We start from the raw sequence: 26,674 nt of genomic DNA on the forward strand, positions 1-26,674 counted from the left end.
CAAAAAATATGTTGCTAAGCTTGCCTTCAGCTCCTGCAGGTGATATTAAGTGGAAATGGCATCTGCGTGGTAAAGAAGTTCAGCAAAGAAAGTGGAAAAGAGTACTCCAAGCAAAGGGAAAAAGGACAAACAAAGCCACAGAGGTCTAAACCAGAAATTTCAGAGGTGGAGGAATTACAAAAACATATATTATATGACATCAAGTATCAAGAGACAAACTTGTAGGAAAATAAAGGCTAAATTGTGAAGGACCTGTATATTATACTAGAAAGCTTGAACTTCAACTATATTCTACAGACCATTTACTTTATTACTCAGACTTGTAAGCATTTAAGTCCTTTATTGCAATTCAGGGACATGCAAATTCCATACCACAGATTAAAAGGTTTTGGATGGTCAGACTTTTGTCTTTTATTAATCTTGACTATCATCATTAACCTTTATTCATTATGTCCCAGTTCCTGTTGTAGTTTTTTGTTCCTTGACCATGCCAAGCTGTTTCCCACCAAGTGTCTTTGTATATTTTGTTCCCTATGCTTGAAATGTTCTGCACCACAACCAACCACCACCTCACACACACACACACATTTCCCATGGCTAGTTCTTTCTCATGTTTTAGTGTAGATTTATGTCTCTTCCTCTAAAAGGCGTTCCTAGACATCTGAACTAAGTATCTATGTCCTTCTATTACTTTCAGTCTAAGTATACTATTTGTTTCCTTTATGCATCACCATTTATTAACACTGGTAATTTTATTATTTATTTGCCTATTTAATTAAGATTACCTATTTCTCCTCAACACTTCTCCATAACAAAAATTCAATGAGGGTAGGGTAACCATATTTTTCTTTTTTACTATTACAATCTCAACACTCTTAAGAGTGCCTGGTATATACTAGTTTGCTAACAAGTATCTGATACATTAATTGATTAATTAATCAGTCAGTTGTGGGCAATTTGATCAGGTATTGTTTAAGATAAATGTGATGGTCAAGGTAAGAGGATTTTACATTTTTGGGGTCTAAAAGTGAAGAAGGATTCAACTACACCCTTGACTATAGGAAAACAAAGGAAAGTAGATTTTAGAAACAACTAAAACTAGCATGACTGATAGATATAATGAGGAGATGGTGTCCAGACAGAGTGCTACATGGAATGAGAGAATTCTACAGCATGAAGTACGATATTATGTGTAGTAAAGCATTACTATGTTGAAGAGAAGATAATGTCTCTAATTGTGTACGTAATGAGGATTAAAGTATGTATAGTCATCTGGGGAGAGTCAAACAGATATTTAGATTTATAAATCTGAAAATCAGAAGGAGTCATGGCTAGATAGTGATTTGCAATTTTTCACCAATAGACAATCATTAAAATCATAAATGTGGGGGGCTGGCCCCGTGGCCGAGTGGTCAAGTTTGTGTGCTCCACTGCAGGCGGCCCAGTGTTTCGTTGGTTCGAATCCTGGGCGCGGACATGGCACTGCCCATCAAACTACGCTGAGGCAGCGTCCCACATGCCACAACTAGAAGGACCCACAACAAAGAATATACAACTATGTACCGGGGGGCTTTGGGGATAAAAAGGAAAAAAAAATCATAAATGTGGTTAAGCTATTCCAGAAAGTAAATGTGAGGGGAAAGATCAGAGACTAAGGAGAAATACCCCAGTGTATATAGGGAAAGATGGAAGTAGAAGAGCTTGAAAAAGAAATATGAGGAATTATCATCAGCAAAATATTTCTCTAAAGGTCAAGGGAGATGAGTGTTTAAATAGTGAGGCAATAGTTAACTGTTAAATAAAAGCCAGATGACTGAAAAGTTATCTAGAATAACCCTTTTACTAATATGATAAAATAAAAAAACAAAGCAGCCACATATTTTGTCTCAACCTATCCTAGCTTTAGAAACAATCTCGACATTTGGTGACAATTTTCCTTTTCTTTTTTTTGGTGGAGACAGATTGGAAGCCGGGGTACAGAGACACAGGCATAGTGGAAGGGTACAGAAGGGCATTACAACACTTGTTGTATCTCATGATGCTTATGAGGTTAGCAGTCTTAAGTTGCAGGTAATCTAATCATGATAGACATATGATCGGGATATTCTATTATATAAAATATCAGAGCCTGTAATTCTGATGATTGTATATAGAGATGAGATTCCTGCACATTTCCAGTCATCATTGTATGTGAATATTATGATCACTAAGGGAAAGCCTTGTGCTTTGCTTACTTGTTACCTCTGACTTGGACCCGGCTATTTGACCCACAGCATTTTTCATTGGGTGCCATGTTGATTTGCGTGCTTGGAGGTCAGCAGCTTCTCCCTAGCACAAAGCTTTGGTCTTACTGAGGTAAATCTTTCAGACCAACCAATGAACTTGATATCCCTACCCAAAGATTTCTAAATCAAAGGAAATGTTTAAAACACCAAAACAAACAAAACAAAACAAATCCTACCACTAAAACTCAACAGAGAGAAAAAAAATCTTTCTCCACCCTTTCCTCTTAATAGTCTAATCCTATATATAGCTTTTGAGATAATACGCATGAGAAAATCTGAAGCACTTAATACATTTTTGGTATGAATGCTTATAACAGACAAGTGTATTAAGAGGCAAGTAGGGAACATTTTCTTTAAAACTCAAATGTCAGGCCCCAATTTCAGATTTTGCAATAACCCCAGGAACGCTCTGATTGGCATTAATTACTGGACAGGGCAGCGGGTGAGTGGTGTCAGCTGGGTTCAAGCTTTGACTGAGCTGCAGAGTCCAATCTGTTACCCAATGATAACAGATAGACCCCTTCAAAGAACAAATTGACCCTTAGCCTGATGGTATCTCATGGTCTGATTCATTCCTTACAGATTCACATTGCTGGATTCATTATGAGTGACATATCAGAGTCCAGGTCAAAAGGCTTTTGTCATATAACCCTCTTGGAAATTACTTAGAAGTTCTCATATTCCCAATTCACATATAAGGAGTTCATTTGGTATTATATCAGATCTTTCAACTCCCTTTCCTTGGCTGATGATTATCATTATATTTAACCTTAATAGGTATTTTAAATAACAATGGTGTCTAGTGTTCTTTTGAAAGGTCTTTCAGAGAGTTCCTTTCTCCTCTACATTTTTCCCACTCCAGCACACCATGGATTATTACCGGGACTTCTCTATGCTGTCATCCCTCAAGCACAGACCTGGATTATTACCTGGAATACTCTCCTTTACAGTGACGTTGTTCCAGCACAAATGGATTATTACCACTGCATCCTCATTAACTTTTAGGATTCCAGCTCTCCCTCCAGTCTATCCTACCTGTCATTTCTGTGTATCTACCTTAAGGTACAGATTCCATGGTAGCACTCCTTTAATGAATAATTTCCATTGTCACATAGTACCTAGCATTGTGACTCATACACAGTAGATACTCAAGTCCTCTTAGGTTCAATTACTAAAGGTTAATTAATGATTTAAGTATATAGAAATATCTAAATAAATCATAGCGTGAAATTAGTCCAAGTCTTTAAAATGCTGAATTCAGGAAACTGCAGTCCCAAATAAGCATTTCAAGTCACAGACTCTCTCTATAAGAAGAAATATTGAATATAATTTAATATTCTGGCAAAGGGTAAATTTTTTCATCATCTGACTGCCAAATGTCTGACCAGCATCAGGAAAAGCACAACCACAAGGAAGCCCAAACTTCCACCCACACCTTCTTTCCCCCAAACTAGGAAATTTGTGTTTCTTATAAATTTTCTGCTGCTCAGTACCCTGTTAAAGGTTTTCATCACAATTTGGAAATTTAGCCAAATACCTATTACTAACAGCCAAATTGCTAAGATCCACCAAAGGAAAATATGTTAGCTTTCACAAAGCTCATAGTAGGAAAAAAGACTTAAAATCATGCATTACTTCCTGTTTTGCAGTAAACTAAAGAGGAGTTCTTCATCTGCAGAAAAAATAAATGTTGTGATAGAGATACAGCATCCTATTGACAGATATGTATGGATGAAAAAATAGATGTGACTTTGAAGAATAATTTTATTTCTTTTCTAGGAGGCTACTAAATAAATATATTTTATATTAATACTTTAAAAAAAATCAAGATATTCACTACTTCCCTACACTCCTTAGACATCTTTGAGTTAGTGCCACTACCCAGAATCAGTCTAAATTATGCTCTGTGAGCTATACCTAGAGGAGAGAGAGAATTGAGTAGTTACTAGATGCTTGTTCCTAGATGCTGTACTGTACATGATTTGATATTTTAACTCTCATTAAATCCTTTCAATATAGCTTACTATTGTTATCATCTTCATGTTACCTGTGAGAAAACAGAGCCCTTAGCAAGTCTGGTAGATTGCTACATGCTGCACTGCTAATAAGTGACGGAGCCAGGAACATCTGAACAGTTATAGTCAGGGGTCTTAGGTCTGTGCTTTATTAGTTAATTAGTCAGCTATACTACTTGTTGGATCCTGAGGAATCAGGCTTGGTTGGCTAAATGAATCTAACAAAGAAGGACATCCCAGGTGATGCTTTGAGTAGGGGGAGAAGAATAATATTACTTTGGTTTGGACATCTTGATTTCAAGATTTCAATGTGCATCAAACTAGGTTTGCCAATTTAGCATATAAAACATGATATCCAGTTTAATTTGAATTTCAGGTAAACAATGAGCGTTTTTTAGCATAAGTATGCCCCATACAATATTTGGTATACTTACACTTAAAAATTATTAACTTGGTGTCTTGTATTTTTCCTAACAAGTGTACATCAAAATGGATGTGTGAGGGGCCAGCCCAGTGATGCAGCAATTAAGTTCACACATTCCGCTTTAGCAGCCCTGGGTACGTCAGTTCAGATCCCGAGTGCAGACCTATGCACTGGTTCTCAAGCCATGCTGTGGCAGGTGTCCCATATATCAAGTAGAGGGAGATAGGCATGGATGTTAGCTCAGGGCCAGTCTTCCTCAGCAAAAAGAGGAGGGTTGGCAGTAGATATTAGCTCAGAGCTAATCTTCCTGAAAAGAAAAGAAATGGATGTCTGATAAGTAGCTGGACATGAGCCCCAATGGCTTCAGAAGAATTAGAATTGAAAATATAAAGTTGGGAGTCAATAGTTACTAATTTTGAGTTTGTATAGAGTTCCTGCTGCTGCCAGGCCCTGTGCCAGGTGCTGTAGAAAGGTGATAGCTGAATTCCACAAATAGATAAAATCCATGAATCAAAACATATAGTCAAAGCAAGACAGCAGTTAGGGAAACAGTGATTTTTGGGAAACATTTTTATGGGGTGAGACATGGCCACAGAGTCAGAAGAAGGAAAGCTGTAAGGCTCAAAGCATGACCAGAGTTGACGTTATATAAAGTCCAGGGAACATGTTGGTAAAAGTCAAATGTCTCATAATATTAATGAGGATGAGGCCCAAGAGAAGGTCATTACATTTGAAATTTATCTACTGTGGTAGACTGTTGCCTGAAGACAGTAACTCATTGTACAGCTGGGACCAAAATATTCCAGCAAAATTAAGCACATTTATAACAACGTTAAGCGCATTATTTTCTCTCCATAAATAAAACAACCATAGGATGCTGTATCTGATTACACAACTGGAGACCTATAGAAAGTCAAGGACACAGATCAAGTGATTTAATAATAATTATCCTGGGTGCAAATGTTTCAATTAAAAATTTTTTCCTTTGTTTTTAATGCAGAAAGACAGATATTAAGAAAAACTATCAAAAGTTAACGAAGTCATAGTGACTATGAAGTGAAGACACCTAAAATTTATCTGTATTAGTGTTCTGTTGCTGAATTGCAAATTGCAACAAATGAAGAGGTTTAAAGCAACTCCCACGTGCTATCTCATAGTTTCTGTAGGTCCCATGTCATGCATGGCTCGACTGAGTTCTCTGCTCAAGATCGCCCACTAAGGGAGACTGCCACCTGGTCTCTTCCGGAAGACCTGGGGAAGAATCCAGTTCTGAGCTCATTCAGGTTATTGGCATAATTTGGTTCCTTGTGGTTATAGGACTGAAGACCTCATTTCCTGGCTATTGGCCAGAAGCTGCTCTCATCTCCTACAGGCCACCAGCTATTTCTTGCCAAGGGTCTTTTTAGAAAATTGCAGCTGACAATGTTGGATTGTCAATCAGATTCCCTTCACGCTTCAACTCCCTTTGACTTCTTCTGCTACGGCTAGAGAAAATTCTCTGTAAGATCAACTGACTTGACACTTTACTTCTATCTGTAAAGTCCCTTCACAGCAGTACCTAGATTGATGTTTGATTGACTAACCAGGAAACGAAATCTTGGGGGACTGAGAGGACTTCAAAATTTGCCTGTCACATTATCCATCCAGTTTCAATTATCTAGAATTAAAAGGCCCCCTGCAACTGAAAGTGGAAAACAGTCAAGCACTGTGTTGGGGACCTGAAAAACTTTATTTTGTATAATTCTTACAGTATCTCCAAGAGATAATTATCACTATTTTCAGACTAAGAAACTCTGGATCAAAATGATTACATAATTTACCCACATCATGCAGGTCACTCTGAGCACCCAGACCTTTGACAGTTCCATCATACTACAGAGTCACACAAATTCCAGTAGTTTTCAATTCACTTTCAAGTTTCTAATTCTGAAGCCATGAATAATAATGATATGGGAGGTAAATTATAGTCAAACTCAACTTCAAGATCCTTTGTTCCTTTACCCAGTGGTAACACCAGATAATAATAATAATACTGGGTACCTATTATGGTAATTTTAACTTTGACTTCTCCATCCTCAAGTAGAATATTAATTCCATGAAGACATAGGTTTTGTCTAATAAAACACAGCCAGGTCAGACTCAACTGGAAGCTTCAATGTGGGTTTAGTAATATGTTGGGGAAAGGAAGAGGATTTATCCTCTCTTCAGAAAAGTCATGATGCTGTCATGAAAAGTTAAAAAAAATACCTAGAAACTGTATATTAATAGACAATATATATTAAGTTAATTCCAGAATTCTTGTGTCCCGAGAATTTCATCTTAAGTGCAACAGTGGCTGACATGGCTCACCAAGTAATATCTGGTTAGACCGTATCTGAGACATTCTCCAACCACAAGGAATGGAGCAAGACTGCATAAAATGTCCACCTATACACGGTCTTCAACTTAAATTAGAGAAGGCAGGGAATGGTTGAAAAAGTAATCGTTACTGCTTTGGATTATAAATAAACATAATATAGTCTTGGAACTTTACAGGATTGGTTGTCACATAAGTTCAGATCTTCATAAATCTGTTTTATTTTCAGGAATGACTTTACCATTTTAATAACTCATTCAAAACTATAATTTGTAATATAGATGAACTAGTTGTTAAACTATTGCAAAGTCATTATCTGCCTCAAGAATAAAGTCCAAAAAAGATTCACTAAGATTTCCAACCCCCATCCTATGCAGAAAAAAGTAAAATAATAATCATTGCTATAATTAATATAATAGCTAAAAATTACTGATTGTGTATGACGTACCAGGCACAAGACTGAAAATTTGTGTGTTGTGTGTGTGTATGTAGCATATAAACTTCATAGCCACTGTATGAGGTCAGTGCTATGACCATTCCCATTTTACAACTAAGGGAACCAAAGCTAAGAACGTTTAAGTAAACTGGCTCAAGTTACATCGCTAGTAAATAGTGGAATTAATTTTAAACCCACATCTGATCCCTGTTAAAAAATGTTTAGTATCCCATCCTTTGCTTAGCAGATGGTGCCCTTTCACAATTATTGTTTTTAGCAATATTTATAGCTCTGAAAAGAGAATTTGAAAAGCATACATACATATGTACTCACATTATTCAGAGATGGGTATTTTTCTGCATTTTTCTCTTTTGCTTACTGCTCATATAAGATGTTCTGTACCTATTTTAAGGTATTGAAAGTAGGTCTGCTGTACAATAATTAGTCTACTAGTAATATAAATAAAGAATGCTGTTCAGTGGATTGGAACAAATAAATCAGAGATGTGCAAGCAGCAGGTAATGTTCTTCTTGGACTGTTATAGGTAACAATAACAGAACGCTCATTGTTTACAAGGATGAACATACTGACTGACTGCTTAACTTACGTCAGCAAACATTTATTGAGCACTTTCAATGTCTTAGGCCCTGTTGAGGTATTCTAATCTCAATGGAACTAAATACTTAGTAGGAGGTCAGAAATATACATAAATTACTTTGCATACTTGGCAAGAGTAAAATAGATCACTGAAGAAGGAGCCGTGAGCTCCAATTGAGTTTCTTGGCAAAGTCATAACAAAGATGATGGTATCAGCTAGATCTTGAAGGATTTCAACAGCTGCTGAAGAACATGCCAGATAGAGGGAAAAGTCCACCCAAAAGTATAGAAGTGAGTTAAGTGCATGACATTCATGGAATAATAAATAGTTTAGGTTCCTTTTTTATATGAAAGTACAAGAGAGATGATAAAGCTATAAGAATCAGAATAGTCAAAATTGGAGAGACGGCCTCAAATATTAAATTTTGATATTTTTGTATGTTCTTCTATATAATGGGAATATAATAAACCTTTTTCTAGTGAGAAAGTTAGGAAATTGACTAATGTTTCACAAAGTTAAATCCAGATATTATTCAGAGAAAAGATTGAAGAGAAAGTGATAGGAGCAGATTAGGCAGGAAGTATTAAGAAGCATCTTTTTATTATTCATGTGATCCACACATCTATTACTTTTCCCATTTGCAGGTGAGAAGATCGAGGCTTAAAGAGTTTAAGCGCATATCTAATACTGGGTGAGATCAAACGGGTTAGAACTCATATTTCCTGACTTCCAGTTCTGTTTCTTAATTATATTTATATCATTTTCTCCTTAAATCTTCATTTTGAGCAATTTCCAACAATTGTTTAGTGTCTGGACAACTAGCAGCTGTGATAGAACATAGACATGAATTTGTTATGGTATTACTTTAAGGATCCAGGAATGTCTGGATTCTATGCTGCCACTTGAAAATTTCTCCACATGAATTTCTTCAAGTAGGGAGAAATTGGCAAGGAAGTGTGGCCAAATGGGAATAAAATTATTGATTTATTACTTTATTGTTTATCATTATTATTTTATGTTATTTTGTTATTTCCTGTTCTTTAAAAATATAGTGGTTTCCAGATTTTTTTTCTTTTGAGGAAGATTAGCCCTGAGCTAACATGTGCGACCAATCCTTCTCTTTTTGCTGAAGAAGATTGGCCCTAAGCTAACATCTGTGCCCATCTTCCTCCACTTTATATGTGGGACGCCTGCCACAGTATGGCTTGCCAAGTGGTGCCATGTCTGCACCTGGGATCCAAACCGGTAAACCCTGGGCCGCTGAAGCAGAATGCACAAACTTAACCGCTACACCACTGGGCTGGCCCTCCTTCCATACTTTTTAGGTAGCAGAGGACCTAAACAAATAATATATAGTAAACGCAAATTTATTACACATATTAAATTTAAACTAGCTATCTAGTTTTCTTTTAAGCTAGCTATTTAAAGAGCTAGCATATATTTGAGATAATTTTTTTCAATTTTAGTCAATTCTAGTGGGTTTGTGTGGGTTAAATCTTATACTTTTATAAGCCAGATTCTAGTGTAGGTAAACAGTAACACATGTCAAATATTTAACAAAAATGTATTATTGGGAACATTGTATCAATGAAAACTTTTAAAAAAGTTATTACTTGGTAATATGGAACATGGCCATTATTGGATTGGTGTGGCAAAACATCTTATTTCCCTCAAGGAAACCAGTGTCTCACCAGGGCATAACTTGAGAGACTTTGTTGTAATATCATCTGTGTATGTATTAAATATAGGGGAAAGAGGGGCTGGCCCCGTGGCCGAGTGGTTAAGTCTGTGCGCTCTGCTGCAGGCGGCCCAGTGTTTCGTTGGTTCGAATCCTGGGCACGGACATGGCACTGCTCATCAAACCATGCTGAGGCAGCGTCCCACATGCCACAACTAGTAGGACCCACAACAAAGAATATACAACTATGTACTGGGGGGCTTTGGGGAGAAAAAGGAAAAAATAAAATCTTTTAAAAAAAAAAATATAGGGGAAAGAAAGAACGGCGTTACCTAGAATTATCTACTGAATCTTTTCATAGGTCATGACCTGATCGCTTTAATTTCTGAGTTTCTGACATCAACAGCAATTTCCTAAAGATCGTTCATGTGTCACTGCATCAGTTAGTTGAGAAAATAGAAGCATATAACGCTTCACTAGATAAAGGCAAAGAGAAATTGACCTCCTTCTTGGTTTTGATTGCACTCAGTCAAAAGTAGCTTAGACTAAGTGATTCTTAAATGCACCAAAACTTGTGGGACATTTCCCTTTATATTGCAAAATGCCTCAGCCACTTCAGCTGCATTCAAGTAGTCAAAAAAAAACTTGAGGTTTTCAAGCCAAGAGTCATTGAAATCAGATGAGAAATGCTTCTGCTGCTCTATCTTACCCGGCTACGACATTATCACTAGCCAGTCTTACGTACCTCCCAGTCACAGGAATAACTTCGTGACTGAAACATTTTTTAAAATTTCAAGCTCCACTTGACCGTTTCTTATTATGAACATTTACCAATATTCCAAAACCAGAAAACACTGCTTCTGTGGGACTGAGTAAAAAGATTTCTAGATCCAGAAATTGTTGAAGTATACTTAGGAATGGGATAATAAAATTCAATAAATCCTCTGTTTCTATTATAGTAATTGTTATGCCCAAACTAAGAGTTATTATATTTTCCTTAAGAAATAGTGACCTCTTGGGGCTGGCCCCGTGGCCGAGTGGTTAAGTTTGCGCGCTCCGCTGCAGGCGGCCCAGTGTTTCGTTAGTTCGAATCCTGGGCGCGTACATGGCACTGCTCATCAGACCACGCTGAGGCAGCGTCCCACATGCCACAACTAGAAGAACCCACAACGAAGAATACACAACTATGTACCGGGGGGCTTTGGGGAGAAAAAGGAAAAAATAAAATCTTAAAAAAAAAAAAAAAAAAAAGAAATAGTGACCTCTTCATTTCACTGACAGGATACTTGCATGCTCCGGAGGGGTGATAGGATATAGCCAAAAATATAGGCTTTGGAGATGTAATTACTTCATTTACAGGTGAGAAAACTACAGCTTATCACATTAAAAGAATGTATCTATGGCTATGCTATTGCTTAGTGTTGGAACCAGGATAAAATCAAATTCGCTTTCTTTTAAGTCAATTTTAATTTTCAAGAAGAACTCAAGTAGGCCAATGGTTCTCAAAATGTGGTCCCTGGACCAGCAGCCTCATATCACTTGGGAAACTGTTGGAAATGCAAATGCTCAGGCCCACCCTAGAAATTCTGGGGACGATATTTGGCAATATGTGTTTTAAAAGCCCTCCAAGTGATTCCAATGCAGTTTAAGGTTTCAGAACTACTTAAATAAAATATATGCAGATTCTATGACAATATTGAACATTACATAACACCAGCCAAATGCAAAATATTGATTTCAGTAGTTTATATTGGGTTTATAATACTAATATTATTTTCTTGACTAGTGAGGGGAAAAACATAGCAATTTTAGGTAACTTACCCAAGATCATCTAAAATAATTTAATCACAGTTGGAACTGGGTCATATGTTACCTGGTCGTCTATGCTCAATAAATGTGTTTTCTTCCTTTTCTCCGTAGACAGTGATGATAAGGATGAAAAGCTGAGTGGACTTAGAAAGTATTTAGAAAGTGAAATCAACAGGAGTAAGTGACTAATACAATAAGATGAGTGAGGGAGATGATGCTGGTAACCAAGAGAAAGGAGTAGTTTTGAGATGAAGATGAAAGAACTGTTAGTTTTCTGGGCTTTGTTACTTGGGAGTGGATTTAAATTTAAGATTTGTTTACTAGGTATTAGGGAGAAAGCTCCAGTGCGCAATCAGACATATTAGTCTGCCTTCTGCTGTCCTAGCTCAAGCTCTCATTGCCTCTCATCTGGACTAGTTTTATCGTCTCCCAGCAAGTGTTCCTACCTCTAATTTTTATGCCAGCTGATACTGCCTGTGTACATTTTCAGATTAATTTTTCTAAAGCACAAACCTGATGATGTCATCATTCTCTGCTTAAAATCCTTCCATCATATCCCAACATTTACTTACCCCCAACAGGCAAATGGTTCAGGCTGACATCCAAAACCCTCTATAGTTTTGACCTTTTTCACCTCTTAGCCATCTCTTGCAACATTATCATGTGGGCTATCAACTCTAAGAAAATGATTATAACTCAAATGTATTTTTCTCTTATACAAAGTCTATGGAAAAAACAATCACTGGAAATAGTAATGGCTGTTGAAAAGCAAAAACCCTAGAGGCAGAAATGACTAGGAGAGAAAACAGCAATGAATCTTGGGCTGGGACAGCTGTTCACACCAAGGCTGCCTGTTTTCTGGGTGTCAGTTTGCTGATCTTCAGAGGTGCTGCGTAAATCCAGCTGCCTGATGCCCATCCTCATCCCACTGCTCTACTGAAGTTGTCTGCCTCAGCTGTGGGAAAATTTTTGGTGGGCTCATCACACTTGTTTCAGCTGGAAAATTGACAGGTTGATTTTTCTTTTGACAGGAAAAGTCAAAAGAAAAATCAACCATTTGTTTCAGGAGGCACAGACCAAGCAGTCTTGTATTAGAAATCATGCTCAGGAAATCATTTCTAGAGAACAATATTTTGTCCAAATGCATGCACATTGACGATATGCAGAGAAAGTTGGCACATATCTGGATCACAAAAGGCTGGAGCAGTTGCGGAGGAAATTAACTGAAAGGAAAATAATCAATTGTTCATGTTAGTGTTGAATGAGAGTAACAGTATTAGAATTAAAACTTCTCTATTCATAGTATGTGCTGATTGAGCAGTAGCTGGCTGGTACTCTTGACCAATGAAACAATTAATTGAGGATATTCATTCATTCATTTTCAACTAAAAGTTGCTGAGTATCTCTCAAATGTCCAAGGCAGTGCTAGGCACTAAGATATAGAGGTGATTAAGACCTAGTCCTCTCAAGCTGTCGAATTCTAAGAAAAAAATGATAAGCAAATTGCAATTCAATGCAATGTGTGTGAAAGTAGAGAACTGTACAAAATACTGAGAGCCCAGAGAAGAAGGGAAATTAACTGCATGAGGAAGTCAGAAAAGAGTTCACAGAGAAGGCACAATTTTATCTCAGCCCTATATAACCTGGCATAGTGAAAGATAAGATCTTCTGTGGTGTTGCATAAACCCAGTGGCCTGATGCCCCTTCGCATCCTACTACTGCATGAAAGCTGTCTGCAGGTAGAGTTGAAGAGAAGAAAGGCTGGAAAAGAATAAAGATGCTCTTCTCCTAGAGAATACTGTGAACAGAGGTACCAGAGCATACGTAGTTTTCACAGCCTCTCAGCTGACATTGAACTTCTATGTAACTTGTTTTGTCTTTCCTTTTTTTTCCCCAATATTGACCTGAAATATCTGCATGGTGTGAAAAACCTCCCAAACCAGGCTCCAGTCTGTCAATCCTATGTCTCTCCCTTTCTGTTCTGCAAATGCTAAGACACAGACACGTGCCACATTTCCTAAGCACGAAGGACTGTCTCTGCTTTCTGAGCCTAAGGAGGCTCTTTCACACCTGGATGCCATTGCTCTAGGATTTCTCTGGCTTTCCTTCCTTACTCCAGTTGGTAGATTCTTGTCACTCAAAAGACACATCTCTTGGAGTGAACTGATTCCTATCACTAGGCAAAGTACCTGCCTCCTTTGAACATGCATTCATTGTAAAATGAGTTAGGTATATGAGCAGTTGTTTTCATGTTTGTTAGCTGCTTTAGATCTGTGAGTTTCTGAATTGATATGACACCTAGAGAAGATTCAGGAAGTATTGTCTATTGCACCAAAATAACAGGCACACTTAGGCCTGCTTGACTCATGTGTAGACTCAACAACTATGGAATTTTTTTAATTCCAGAGATATTAAAACAAAGGCATGCAGAGATAGATATAATATCCAGAGCCTCAAATAAAATCAAGTGCACATATTTACCCTGATAAGGGAAACATTTAGTTTTTATTTAAATTTATTTTTGAATAGGTAATATGTTCACAGGATTCAAAAAATATATAAAATAATACACTGTGGAAAACCTTACTCTATCTCCTGTTTTTTTCCACTTAATTTCCCCCTCCCTCTCTATAGGTAAACATTTTTATATTTTTGTATTTTTTTTGTGTATATATTCTTCTAGTGTTTCTTTATGTGAGTGTAAGCAAATAGTAGTGCCTGCATACATATTTTGTGTTTCTCCTCTTCCTACACAAAAAGTAGTATAATATATAATGTACTTTGAGATGACATTTTTTTATTTAATGTCTCCTGGAAACTTTTTCTGTATCAGTTACCTTATATGGCAAAGGTAAAAATTTCTATTTCTAGTTGTCTCAAAGTTCTTATCACAAAAGTGTATTAAATTTTGTCAAGTTTTTCCTGCACCAATTAGGATAATCATGTGGTGTTTTTCCCTCATTCTATTATTGTGATGTGTTACATTGATTTTCTTATGGCGAACCACTCTGGTATTCCTAAGATAAATCTCGCTTGGACATGGTAAATAATCTTTCTAATATACTGCTTTATTCAATTTGCTAATTTCCATTGAGAATGTTTGCATCTATAGTCATAAGGGCTTTTGGAACATATTTTTCTTTTCTTGTGATGTCATTTTCTGGCTTTGCTATCAGAGTAATGTTAGTGTCATGGCATGAGGTAAGAAATGTTCCCCCCTGCTCAATTATTTTGAAAAGTTTGACACAGGGTGACGGTAATTCTTCTTTAAATGTCGAGTAGAATTCACCAGTGAACTGATCTGCTTCAGGCCTTTTCTTTGTTGGGAGATTTCTTACCACTCTTTAAATCTTTAGTTTTTATAGGTCTGCTGAAATTTTCTATTTCTTCTTGAGTCAGTTTATGTAATTTGCATGTTTCAAGGAATTTGTTTCTTCTAGGTTATCTAATTTGTTGGCATACAATTGTTCAGAGTCTTCTCTTATAATCCTTTTATCTCTGCAAGGTTTGCAGTAATGTCACCAGTTTAATTTCTAATTGTAGTTATTTGCATCTTATCTTTCTTTCATTATCAGTCTATCTAAAGGTTTGTCAATGTTGCTGATCTTTACAACAAATCAGTTTTTGTTTCCATTGATTTTCTATATTGTTTTTCTACTTTGTTTATCTCTGCTTTAATATTTATTATTTTTTTTCTCCTACTAGCTTTGGGTTTATTTTGCTCGTCTTTTTCTAGTTCCTAATGGTGTAAATTTAGGTTATTGATTTCTTTCTTGTTTTTTAATGTAGACATTTACAGCTATAAATTTCTCTCTGAACACTGCTTTTGTTGTATCCCATAAGTTTTGCTATGTTGTATTTTTATTTGTCTCTAAGTGTTTTTAATTTTTCTTGTGATTTTTTTCTTTGATACATTTATTAAGTGTGTGTTGTTTAATATCCACGTATTGTGAATCTTCCAGTTTTCCTTCTGTTACTGATTTCTAACTTCATTCTGTTGTAGTTGGAGAAGATATTTTGTAAGATATCTATTTTTTTAATCTATTAAGACTTGTTTTGTGTCCTAAATATGGTCTATTCTGAAGAATTTCTGATGTGAACTTGAGAATGATGTCTATTCTGCCGTTGTTGGGTGGAGTATTCTATATACGTCTGTTAGGTCTGGTTGGTTTTTTGTGTTGGTCAATTTTGTGTTGGTCAAGTTGTTTCTTTCCTTACTTACCTTCTGTCTGGTTGATCTATCCATTATTAAATGTGAGGTATTAAAATCTCCAACTACTATTGTAGAATGGTCCATTTATCCCTTCAATTCCGTCAATTTTTGTGGATCTGTTATTAGGTATGTAGATGTATATAATTTTTATGTTTTCTCCCTTTATTAGTATATAACACCTTCCTATGATGGTTCATTTTGTGTCAACTTAGAGGTTGTCTTTAGATAGGATTAACGTTTACATCAGTGAATTTTCAGTAGAACAGATTACTCTCCATAATGTGGGTGGACCTCATGCAATCAAATGAAGGCTTAAATAAAACAAAAAGATCCTCTTACTCATGCTAGAGGGAATCCTACAGCACTCTGCCTTGGAATGTCATCTGCACCATTGGCTCTTCCGTCTCCAGTCTGCCAGCCCACATGGCAGATTGTGGGCTTCCCAGCCTCCATAGTTGTGTGAGCTGATTCCTTATAATAAATAAATATATATATATGTATGTGTATATATATATATATATATATATATTCTCTACTTTATAGAGCTCCACCTCCTGTCTGTTATTGATATCAAAGATTACAGCTTTATACCTTGTGTACTCAATAACATAGATTAATATTAATTTTTATGTGTTGTTTTTTAAATAATGTAGAAAATTGAGTTACAAAATAAAACTATGATAGTACTAGCTTTTATAATTGCCCATGTGTTAACCTTTACTTGATATTTATTTCTTCATATGGCTTTGAGTAACTCTCTAGTTTCCTTTCATTTCAATCTGAGGAACTCCCCGTAGAATTTCTTATAGGGAAGGTCAGTGATAAAGAACTCTCTCAACTTTCATTTATTTTGGAATGTCTTAGTTTCTGTGTCATTTTTAAAAGACAGCTATGCCAAATATAGAATTCTCCTTTGACAGTTTTTTCCTTCAGCACTTCAAATATATCATCCCACTTCATTCTGGCCTCCAGGGTTTCTGATGAGAAATTGGCTTATAATCTTCCTGAAGATCACTTAAATTCAATGAGTCTCTTTTCTCTTGCTGCTTTCAAAATTCTCTTTCTGTCTTTGGTTTTCTACAGTTTAATAGTGGCATGTCTCGGTGTGATCTCTTTGGGTTTATCATATTTGAAGATTTTTGGGCTTCTTGGATTCAGATTTATGACTTTCATCAAATTTGGGAAATTTTTAGCCATTATTTCTTCAAATATTCTTCCTGCTCCTGTCTCTGGGATTTCCACAGTGCGTATGTTGGTCTGATTGATGGTTTCCCACAGATACCTTAAGTTCTGTTCACTTTTCTTCCTATTCTTCAGACTTAATAGTATCAATTGTCCTATCACCGGGTTCACTGATTCTTTAGTCTGCTTTCTCAAACCTGCTCTGGAACCTCTGTAGTATATTTTTAATTTCAGTTACTGTACTTTCAGCTCCAGAATTTCTTTTTGATTTCTTTGTAAAATTTCTATGCCATTATTACTATTTTTATATATTATTATTTTGTTTATACATTGTTTTTCTGTCTCTGTTCAGTTCTTTCTTTAGCTCTTTGAGTACCTTTAAGACAGTTGTCTTAAAGTCTTTGTATAGTAAGTCTTATGTCTCTGCTTCCTTAAGTGTGTATTATGATATTACTTTATTTTGTTCCTTTGAATGGGTCATATGTTCTTGTTTCTTTAAATGGCTTATGACTTTTTTGTTGTTGTTAAAACTGGACATTTGAATCTTATAATGTAGTAACTCTGGAAATTGTGTTCTTGCCCTTCCCCAAGGTTTGCTGTTTGTTGTTGCTGTTGTTGTTTTTATAGGATATCTTTGTGCTAGAAATAAATCTCAGGTTAAAGTTTAAGATGGCAGGTCATTCCTGAGCCTATGTCTTTCCCTGGACATGTGTGGTGGCTTTCTAATTTCCCTTTTATACAAGACTATTTTTAATGCACTCCCCCCAGAAAATTAGGGTTACTTTAAGTCTTGTGGAAGCTGCTTCAGCCAGTGGGGTTTGAAACCATGGTACTCAGGCTGCTCGCTATCATCTTGGCAATCAGAAGCAGCAATCTACAATCAGAACACAGGACCCAAAGTCCTTATTGCTCACCCTGGCTCCAGCATGTCATGCCAAGAGTGTGGTTGCCATCACCTCACTCAGGTGCCTGCCTTGGGGCTGAAGGGTGGAGAATGAGTAGCCACCATCACACTAACAGATGAAATGGACTGAAATTAACAGCAATTTACCAGCTAAGCTTTCCGATGAAAGGCGCAATTATTCACATAAACTCCATAGTTCCCAAACCATCACTTCAGACAATTTCTGCCAATACAGTAGTGTCCAGATGGAGAGATGAGTTATTGGTGCTTCCTACTCCACTATCTTCCCTAATATCACTTTCTATATGAGTATTTTTAATGTGTTTTACTCTCTATTCTGTTTTCTTCTTTTAATTTTAGTTGAATATTCCTGTGGAGGTATCTGAAGCCAGCCTACTTTTCATTCTTGTATTAATTATGTATCCGTTTGTGAGTGTGTGCGTGTACCCAAAAGAATCATTATTAATTTTAAAGTTAATTTTATCAGGAAATATCTCAAGGTTGTCATTCATGGATCAATTCTCCTTGTAAAATAGCATTCGCTTTCAGTTATTTGATTTGTTTTCTTTAATCTCATGATTTTAAAAATAACTATATTTTCAAAACTTGCTCTCTTTCTTTTTTTGTCCTCTCAGGGTACTCCAGTCTTGAGTACATTGGCTCTCCAATGCTATTTCTTTCTATCACTTTCTCTCTAGTCTTTTTTTATCTTGCTTTTTATAATTCGATTTCTCTTTGTTTATTTAATATGCAATCTCTATCTCCCTTACCATACTTTCTGTAGTGTCTATTTTTCTTTGACTTCTTTATATTTAATTTTAATTTCAAAGAGGTTTTCTTTTATTTCCTACATAAGTTTTTCACTTTCTCTTACAGTCAGGTCATTATATTCAGGATGTCTTGGTATCACTTCATTTAAGTTATTATTTTTATTTTGCTCCTTTTATAGCTACAATTGATTATTTACACTTATTAACACTGATTTATAACTTCCACCTCTTTATAGTAACATTTTTTAGTGACTACTCTATAAAGCAAAGGAAAAATACAACATATATCCATACGTATGGGGGAATGACATCATTTCACATATTTTTTCTCTTCTCAGGATTTCTCCTTTGATGCTGTAGTCACAAACTAATTATTTAAGTATGGTTCTTCTGTTAGCTAGGACCCCTCCCCCTCTCAGAAACTTCCCTGGCTTAGGAAGACTTCTACGTGTAGCCCAAGTTCTTCTACTGATCACCACCACCGGAGTAGACATTTCCTATTTCCCGAGATGCTCCTACCACTTTCTAAAGGGGTGTTTCTGGGCACATTTGAAATTTTCACATTTTTTTTTTTCTTTACCTGCTCTCCCACCTCCCACAGTTGCACCTGGTTTGTCCATAGTCCTATTCATAGCAGTTTCTTCTCTCTCGTTGCACTCCAGGTCTCTTTTATTTCTCCTTTTGGCAACGAGATTCATTGGCTCATTGATTCTTCAGAGCAATTACTCTGTGTTCCAAATTAGCTCCCTATTCCTCTAGGTGTTAAAGAAACCTCAAATTTTGTCACTAGCAGAACCCTTTCACATTACAAGGTGGTTTGGTGACCATCTGGTATTATTTCAGCATACTGAGTTGAATACCCAATACCCCTAGTTCCAACCAGTTAACAAGATGTTGAAGTAGATACATTACTCACCACAAGAGGAAATATTATTCTAGATAGTAAGCATTTTATATTTTCTCCATATCTTTGTATTTTTATCACAATGTGGTAAAAACGAAGGTATAATTCAAATGAAAAAATTGGTAGATTTGATAACAAATGTTTTTTAACTTTATAATTTGTCAGTAGACTTAAGGAAACAGATCTACACAGATGTTTAAGCATAGGCCTTTTTTTTTTTAAGCAGAGGACTTTTAACACAACATTACCTATAGTAGTGAAAAATTGAAAATAACCTGAAAATTATAGAAGACTCCTTCATGAAATACGAAAGAGCTCATGATACATTGTAATGGAAAACAAACCCATGTGTACAATACTCTCACAATTTTATTAAATGTACGCACATCTCCAGTAATACATAAAAATGTTAACAGTGAAAATGATCTGAGATTACAGACGATGTTTATTTTAGTCTACACTTTATTTTTGAAAAGTTTTATAATATGCACATATTACTCTTAAAAATGTGAAAAATAATATTAACTAAAAAACCGTGAAATTACTAGAGACTCATTTTTAAAATACTGTCATTATATGTACTTCTAAAAATGATTGATACCTTGGGGAGAGTGAGAAAAGAAAGGCTATTTAGAGTCACTTTTTTATTTACTATTTCATTCAAAAGCACAATGGGCTAGAAAAAAACACACTAATTTTCATATTTTATATATGTCCCATGCATAGTGAACATATACATTTCTGTAATGGGGAAATATTTACAAGACTATGAAAATGGATATATCAAACATTCCTCTTTTTTATATCTGAGGAGATATATGATTTACCTTCCTGTTCTTGAAACATTTATATTTCCTTTCATTTATGTAGTATCTTAGGGTGGAAGTATCTTGGGAGTTATTGCTCAAAGTCATATGCACCCTTATGTGTTGTAAAGAGGCGAAGCAGGCACCAGATTGCAGATGCCAAGCAAAGCTATATAAAAGAGCAGAGCACGTGATTATGGTGTGCTGTGTAAAAGACTGAAGAGAAGATTCCATCTGGAGAATGGCAACCTGAAGATGTTATAGAAAGGGCAATCTCATGAGTTCAGCTGACTATAAAATTTAAGACTTGAAAAGGGAAGGTTACACAACAGCTTAACCGATTTAACTTCACAATCACATAAAATGAGGGTAGTGTGTTACATTTTTTAAAGGGCTTGATGAATACTACTTTTCTCTTTAGTTATGTGAGAGAAAATTTCAAACTCCAAACAGCAGTTTCAACATCTCTACAGGAGACCACTGTATTTAGGTGCGGTGCTAAAGATGCCTGTTGGAAAGACAAGTTATAATCACTTCAAAAAGCTCCATAGAGTAGGAAATAAAGACACCAAAAAGTATTCTCCTCAAAAATATCTTTAGATGATTTTTTGGAGGAATCAGAATTTCAGTAGAAATGTCTCAGCATGGACATTGGGCAGGCTTTTAATGGCAGCTGTGATATTCAACAAAGATCCTAAACACACTGTGAAGATAAACTTCCCATCTCGTAAAAAGTGCAAGCCTACTTGTGCTGTAACTTATGATGATATTACACTAAAGGACAACTGCTGTGTACAGAATTCAGTAGGTTGAATATGCACTTAGAAAAAAAGTGTAATGGTTATTATAAAGGAATATGTTTTTAAGAATACTTTGGAAGTCGCCTGTAGCATTTTCAGGTCAATTTCCTGCTGGTTTCTTGTTTCAGAACAATATCCTGGAGGCTTCATATTTTTAGCACTTTCCAGATACCATTTCTCTTGACAAAGAGAGAAATGAAGGAGAAGAATGGTACTTATTACAAGAGCAATCATGAATGCTCAGCTACAGTTGAAAAGCCTACCATGAAACAAGACTATGATTGCATCAAAATGTGGTTAGAGTCACGTGTTGTTGAGGCTCTTGGTTAAGTATGGGATGCAGTATCGTGACATATTTTACTATCTTGTAAATTATATGATTTACCATATGAGCTTTCTGTCAGCACAATTTTTATTTATTGACTACAATGTCAGAAATGTCACATGAGGCAAAAAGTCATCCGCAGCGAATAACAATTACGTTTTTGTAAAATGATAACAAACGCTAGCTCTTAGCTGAACAGTGATGCTGCTTCTCATTGCAGTTTTTTTCTTCACTTTTTAAATAGATAAATAAGGTTAATTTCATTCTATCTTCCCTCTGCTGCAGCAACTAGGATAATTGATTTTTCGCTCGTTCTACTTCCCGGGTGTTCACGAGAGGTTTCTATGTACTTTCAATTCACAATGGCTTAGACTACTTTGTATCCCTCATATATTGTAAGTGCTACCAGCCAGAGAAGCTGGTGTGCTGGTCTTGTACCTTCATAACACCGAGAAAAGGCAGCACTTCATAAAGAAAGGGACACTGGGCTAATGAACAGGTAATCAGGGTTCTCCAGCCACTTTTGTCCATAATTCTTGGCAATAGTGTGACCTTGACAAGTCTCCTGCTATTTTCAAGTCTCAGTTTTTCTAATCTGCGAAGAGAGAACATTTAACGAAAGCATCTCTAAAGTTCCCGACAGCCCTAAAATCTTTGATTCTAATTTAAATTTATTCGATTCATTTGCTTACCAATAAAATAGACCAGGGAATATTAGATCTTTTACTTTAGTTTGTATTGCAAAAATATATCGGTTGACATAAGTAAGCTTTTCTCTCTGAGCAAAATCAAAGTATCACACACCTATTAGTTATTATTTATGATGAAATCATAAGCAGTAAAAGAATTATTTTATGATATTTAGATTTGATCTTGGAAGTCAATTGTCTTTTGATCTGTTGACACTACAAATATGGAGGAAGAGAGGCATTAAGAACCTCTTTCACCAGGCTGACTTGTTTTCATTTGGGTTGTGACTTGTAATGATTCAAAGCAAATCTTTCCTCATTTGAAATAAAAACTTTAAAGACAGTATGAAACCCCGCTCTTTCCTTTCTTCTTTTTCTAAATATGTTTCTATTTTTAAAAAATAGTATGGAGAAATAGAAAACTGGTATAAAAAACTGGAACAGGAGCAGGAACACTAATGCGGGGGAGTTGGCAGAAGACAACAGGAAGGACTCTGCTAGGTCTAATGCCAGCCACCCATAAACTGCACTTATTGCCCCACTTTGAGATCCAGGTTAATTATATTGATCATCAGTCTCTTGGGTTTTAGAAAGTAAAAATTCTGAAAACAGGAAAATCACCTGCTACTTTAAAATACAACATGACTTCAAATCTTCTCCGTTCATTTTTGCGAGGGCCAGTGAATTGCACTATATCACAGTATTTAAAACCAGAAACGCATTAGGACTCGATGTTAATATACTTCAAAATGTTGTTGACAGGACTCTTTGGGGAAATGGGCCTATCTTTGTGTGACTGAGATTCTGACATTGCTTGCAAGTCACCTGATTGGTGTTGCTCCCCCTGTAGTAGCCTATGAAAGCAATTTATCTCGTGTTTGGAAAAATAAATAAATAAATAAATCCATTCATCAACTTTTACCAGGGGAAAACACAGGGAAACTCAAGAAAACTGTTGGTGTTCGGAAATTTATGACTCGCACCTTCCAGTCCAGGACCCAGCCTGCTTTTTTGCATCCCCTTAAACAAAGGTCAAAAAAAAATTGTCGTTATTCACTCTTTCCAATTCCTTTCCTCTTGTTGTCTCTTAAATCCATCCAAATAAGGCTTTAGTTCTCAATCCTCCAGCAAAACTGCTCTTATCAATCTCCCTATTTTTGAATATAATGGTTAGTTCTCTGTCCCCATTTTCTTCTTCTTTTTTTTTTTTTTTTGAGGAAGATTAGCCCTGAGCTAACTACTGCCCATCCTCCTCTTTTTGCTGAGGAAGACTGGTCCTGAGCTAACACCCATGCCCATCTTCCTCTACTTTATAGGTGGGACGCCTACCACAGCATGGCCTTTGCCAAGTAGTGTCATGTTCACACCCAGGATCTGAACTAGCGAACCCCAGGACCGCGGAGAAGCAGAACGTGGGAACTTAACTGCTGCGCCACCGGGCCAGCCCCTGTCCTCATCTTCTTTCTAAGGAACCACAAGAAACTGATAATATTTGACCATCTTAGAACTACAATAATAGCAATTTTCTGTAGTTTAATCTCATTTAACCTATCAGGAGCGTTTGATTTAGTTGCACTTGTGACTTCCTTGAAACTTTTTCTTGACTTCCAAACCACTGCATTCTCCTGCAATCCTTCTCAGTCTTCTTTGCCAGCTCCACCCAGTCTCTCCAACCTGCCATCCCTGTATCCCAAGACTTAAACCTTGGATGTATTCTCTTCTCTGTTTGTACAGACCCTTGGTGATCTCATCTGGTCTTGTGACTTTAAATATCATCTCAGAGCTGATGATTCCCAGCCCAGCTCTCTCCCCAAAGTTAATGTTTGCATCTACAACTGAGGAATCTATTTGGACTTGAACAGGACTGTCAAATCAACACATCCGAAACTATTCTTCTGATCTGAACCCCCCCGACTCAAGCCGCTAAACCTGCTCTTTCTTCTACCAGATTTTTCCACTTCAGTTAATAGCAATTCCACCTTTCCAGTTTCTCAGGTCAAATCCTCAGGGTCATCCCCCACCTCCATCGCTCCTCTCTTTCTCTCACACTTTATACTCCTGAGCAAATACCATTGACTCTAGCTTCAGAATATACCCAGCATATGATTATTTTTTATGATCTTTCCTGCCTCTTCTCTGGTCCTAGTCACTATTCTCTCCGTCCTGGATTATACAGTCATCTGGATTGAGCTCCCTTTTTTGACCATTTCTCCTTTTACTTTTTCTCTACACAGCAGCCAGAGTGATCCTGTTTCAGCATAAATCAGAGCATCTCTGTTCAGAGCCCTTCAAGGGCTTTTGTTCCACTCATTTAAAAGCGTTAAATTGCTAAGGGTCTCCCTGATACAACCCCTTTAGTCTTTCTCATGTCAGCTCCTAATCCCTCAGCAACAGCCACACAACATAAATATTTGATTACCTAGAGTCACATCTTCTAAGGAAGTAGCTGATTCCCAAACTTGGCTATATGTCAGAATCATCTAGAGAGCATTTAAAATGTGTTGATGTTGATCAAAATGCAATGTCCAAGCCAACCTCAAGGCCTTGCCCCTTAGGGTCCTCTACCGCAGGTAGCCGCATGACTTATTCCCTTACCTCCTTCACCTTTGCTCCAGTATCACTTACTACCCTTTATTAAATTGACCGTTCAGCACACAAATACAGTCCCCATTGCCATTTCATGCTTTCTATTTCTCCATAGTCCTTATCACAATACAACTACCAAATATTCGGCTTTTGTTTTTGTCTGTATCTCACCATAATAGATGATGTCAGAGCCTTGCCCGTACTTCCTCAGCTCTCCCCATTCCTGTCCCTGCCTACAGCATCCTACTGCCAGCACCTGCGGCTCCTTACCTGACAGTCTCATTTCAATCCTACATGACGAGCAGTGCTGGGAGTTGGTAGAGTTGGAGAATAAATACCCCAGCACCTTTAGGTGGGATAACACTGATTCATATTCTACACTATCTTCCCGAGCTCCCCCATGGGATTGAGCCTCAGCTGCCCTCACTGATAACCTGCGTGAACACTAGGCTTCCATGCCTTCCCTGACTTACTCCCCCATTCTCCTGCAGGCACCTCCTGAGATTATCTCCCAAATAAATGATTTTACTCACACCTTCACTTAGGGTCTGCTTCCAGGGAAATCCAGCACAGGACATATCCCAATTGTCCCTGCTACATTAAAGGAGAAGCTTTATTTTGTCTGTTTTACTTTACTAATCTATCTCCAAAACTGCAACAGAGCCTGTCTCATAGTAGAGACTTCATGAATATTTGTTGGCTCAGTGGACCTCTATTATAAAATATCCCTTCACTGTACTTTGAGCACAGTCAGGGCATGATTTCACAGTCACCTAATTTACAAAGAGTCTGCTCATACTAAAGACATCCCTAATTGTCTCAACTGTTAGCGGTGCTGGCATATGTTAAATTTTGAAAAATGTGGAGAGTTTGTAGAATCAGTAGGTGAAGAAAAAAGAGAAATTTATTTTACAAAACATAAATGACTTACTGTAATGATTTCCAAACTTAGTTGCACATTAGAATCACCTTGAAGCTTGCAAGTTTCTGATTTCTTGACTTCGGTCTCCCTGAATATAGATTTAGTTGATCTGGAGTAGGGCCCATAAATATATTTTTAAATATTCTTTTAATGATCCTGATGCACAACCAAGTTTGGGAACCACCTGCTTACCTAGAGGATGCAACCTTAAGTAATCAAGTATTTACACAATGTGATACTTCCACAAAGAAATATAAATGCCTTAACTATTTCCAATTGTATTTAAACAAGCATCAAAAACATCACTTTAAAAAATATACTTGAAACATCCATGGAAATAGTTTTTTCATAATATGAAATATTTATTATCTTTCTATCGAGTTGCAGTCAGTTTTACTTTAGCATAGGGAAGAGAAAGAAGAACTAACAAATATATGTATGAAGAAAAACTGTTAATGTGCATATAATTTAAGGCATTAATCACTCATATAAATATAGAAAAAGGAACACTACTAGAAATTTCTTGAAGAGTCCAGGGCTGTATTTTTCTTCAAACTTACGTGCCAGAGTCCAGCTCCAGCCGGTAGGGTTCCTGAGGGATGAACGGCGTCGGCGAAAAAAGAAGGTACGGTGAGACTGGAAGTGAGGTTTCCAAGTCTGATTTATTCAAAGCATTCAAGCACTTATATAGGGTCCAGGTCACGCGCTTATGATTTCATGGAATTGTCTCAGTACGTAATTTTGGCAAACAAAATGGGTACATAAGCATATCTTGTTACAATATTAGTACAGTATGTGTGAGAAGCAAGCAACCTTTGTTAATTATAGATATTGATCTTTTTTATATGTCTACTAGGCGTCTAGATGTTTAAGACTGATTACAAAACGGGGTGTAATGTCTAGACTCAGTTCCCCATGAGTCAAATGGCCCTAAGCCTCTATCTTACTCCTATAATAATGAAAGCAGAAGTA

At 36.6% G+C, this 26,674-nt stretch overlaps 1 long non-coding RNA gene across 1 annotated transcript in view; it reads right to left on the reverse strand.

The window, feature by feature from the left end:
- Positions 1-26,327, reverse strand: part of LOC124251770 (uncharacterized) — a 99,086-nt gene extending 72,759 nt beyond the window's left edge. The window contains exon 1 of the long non-coding RNA XR_006891852.1: positions 26,263-26,327. This is a non-coding gene — a long non-coding RNA (uncharacterized LOC124251770). The remainder of the gene's footprint in view (positions 1-26,262) is intronic.
- Between the last annotated feature and the right edge of the window lie 347 nt (positions 26,328-26,674).

This window comes from Equus quagga, chromosome 14 (genome assembly GCF_021613505.1).
Source record: "Equus quagga isolate Etosha38 chromosome 14, UCLA_HA_Equagga_1.0, whole genome shotgun sequence".
In the NCBI taxonomy this organism is placed as follows: domain Eukaryota; kingdom Metazoa; phylum Chordata; class Mammalia; order Perissodactyla; family Equidae; genus Equus; species Equus quagga.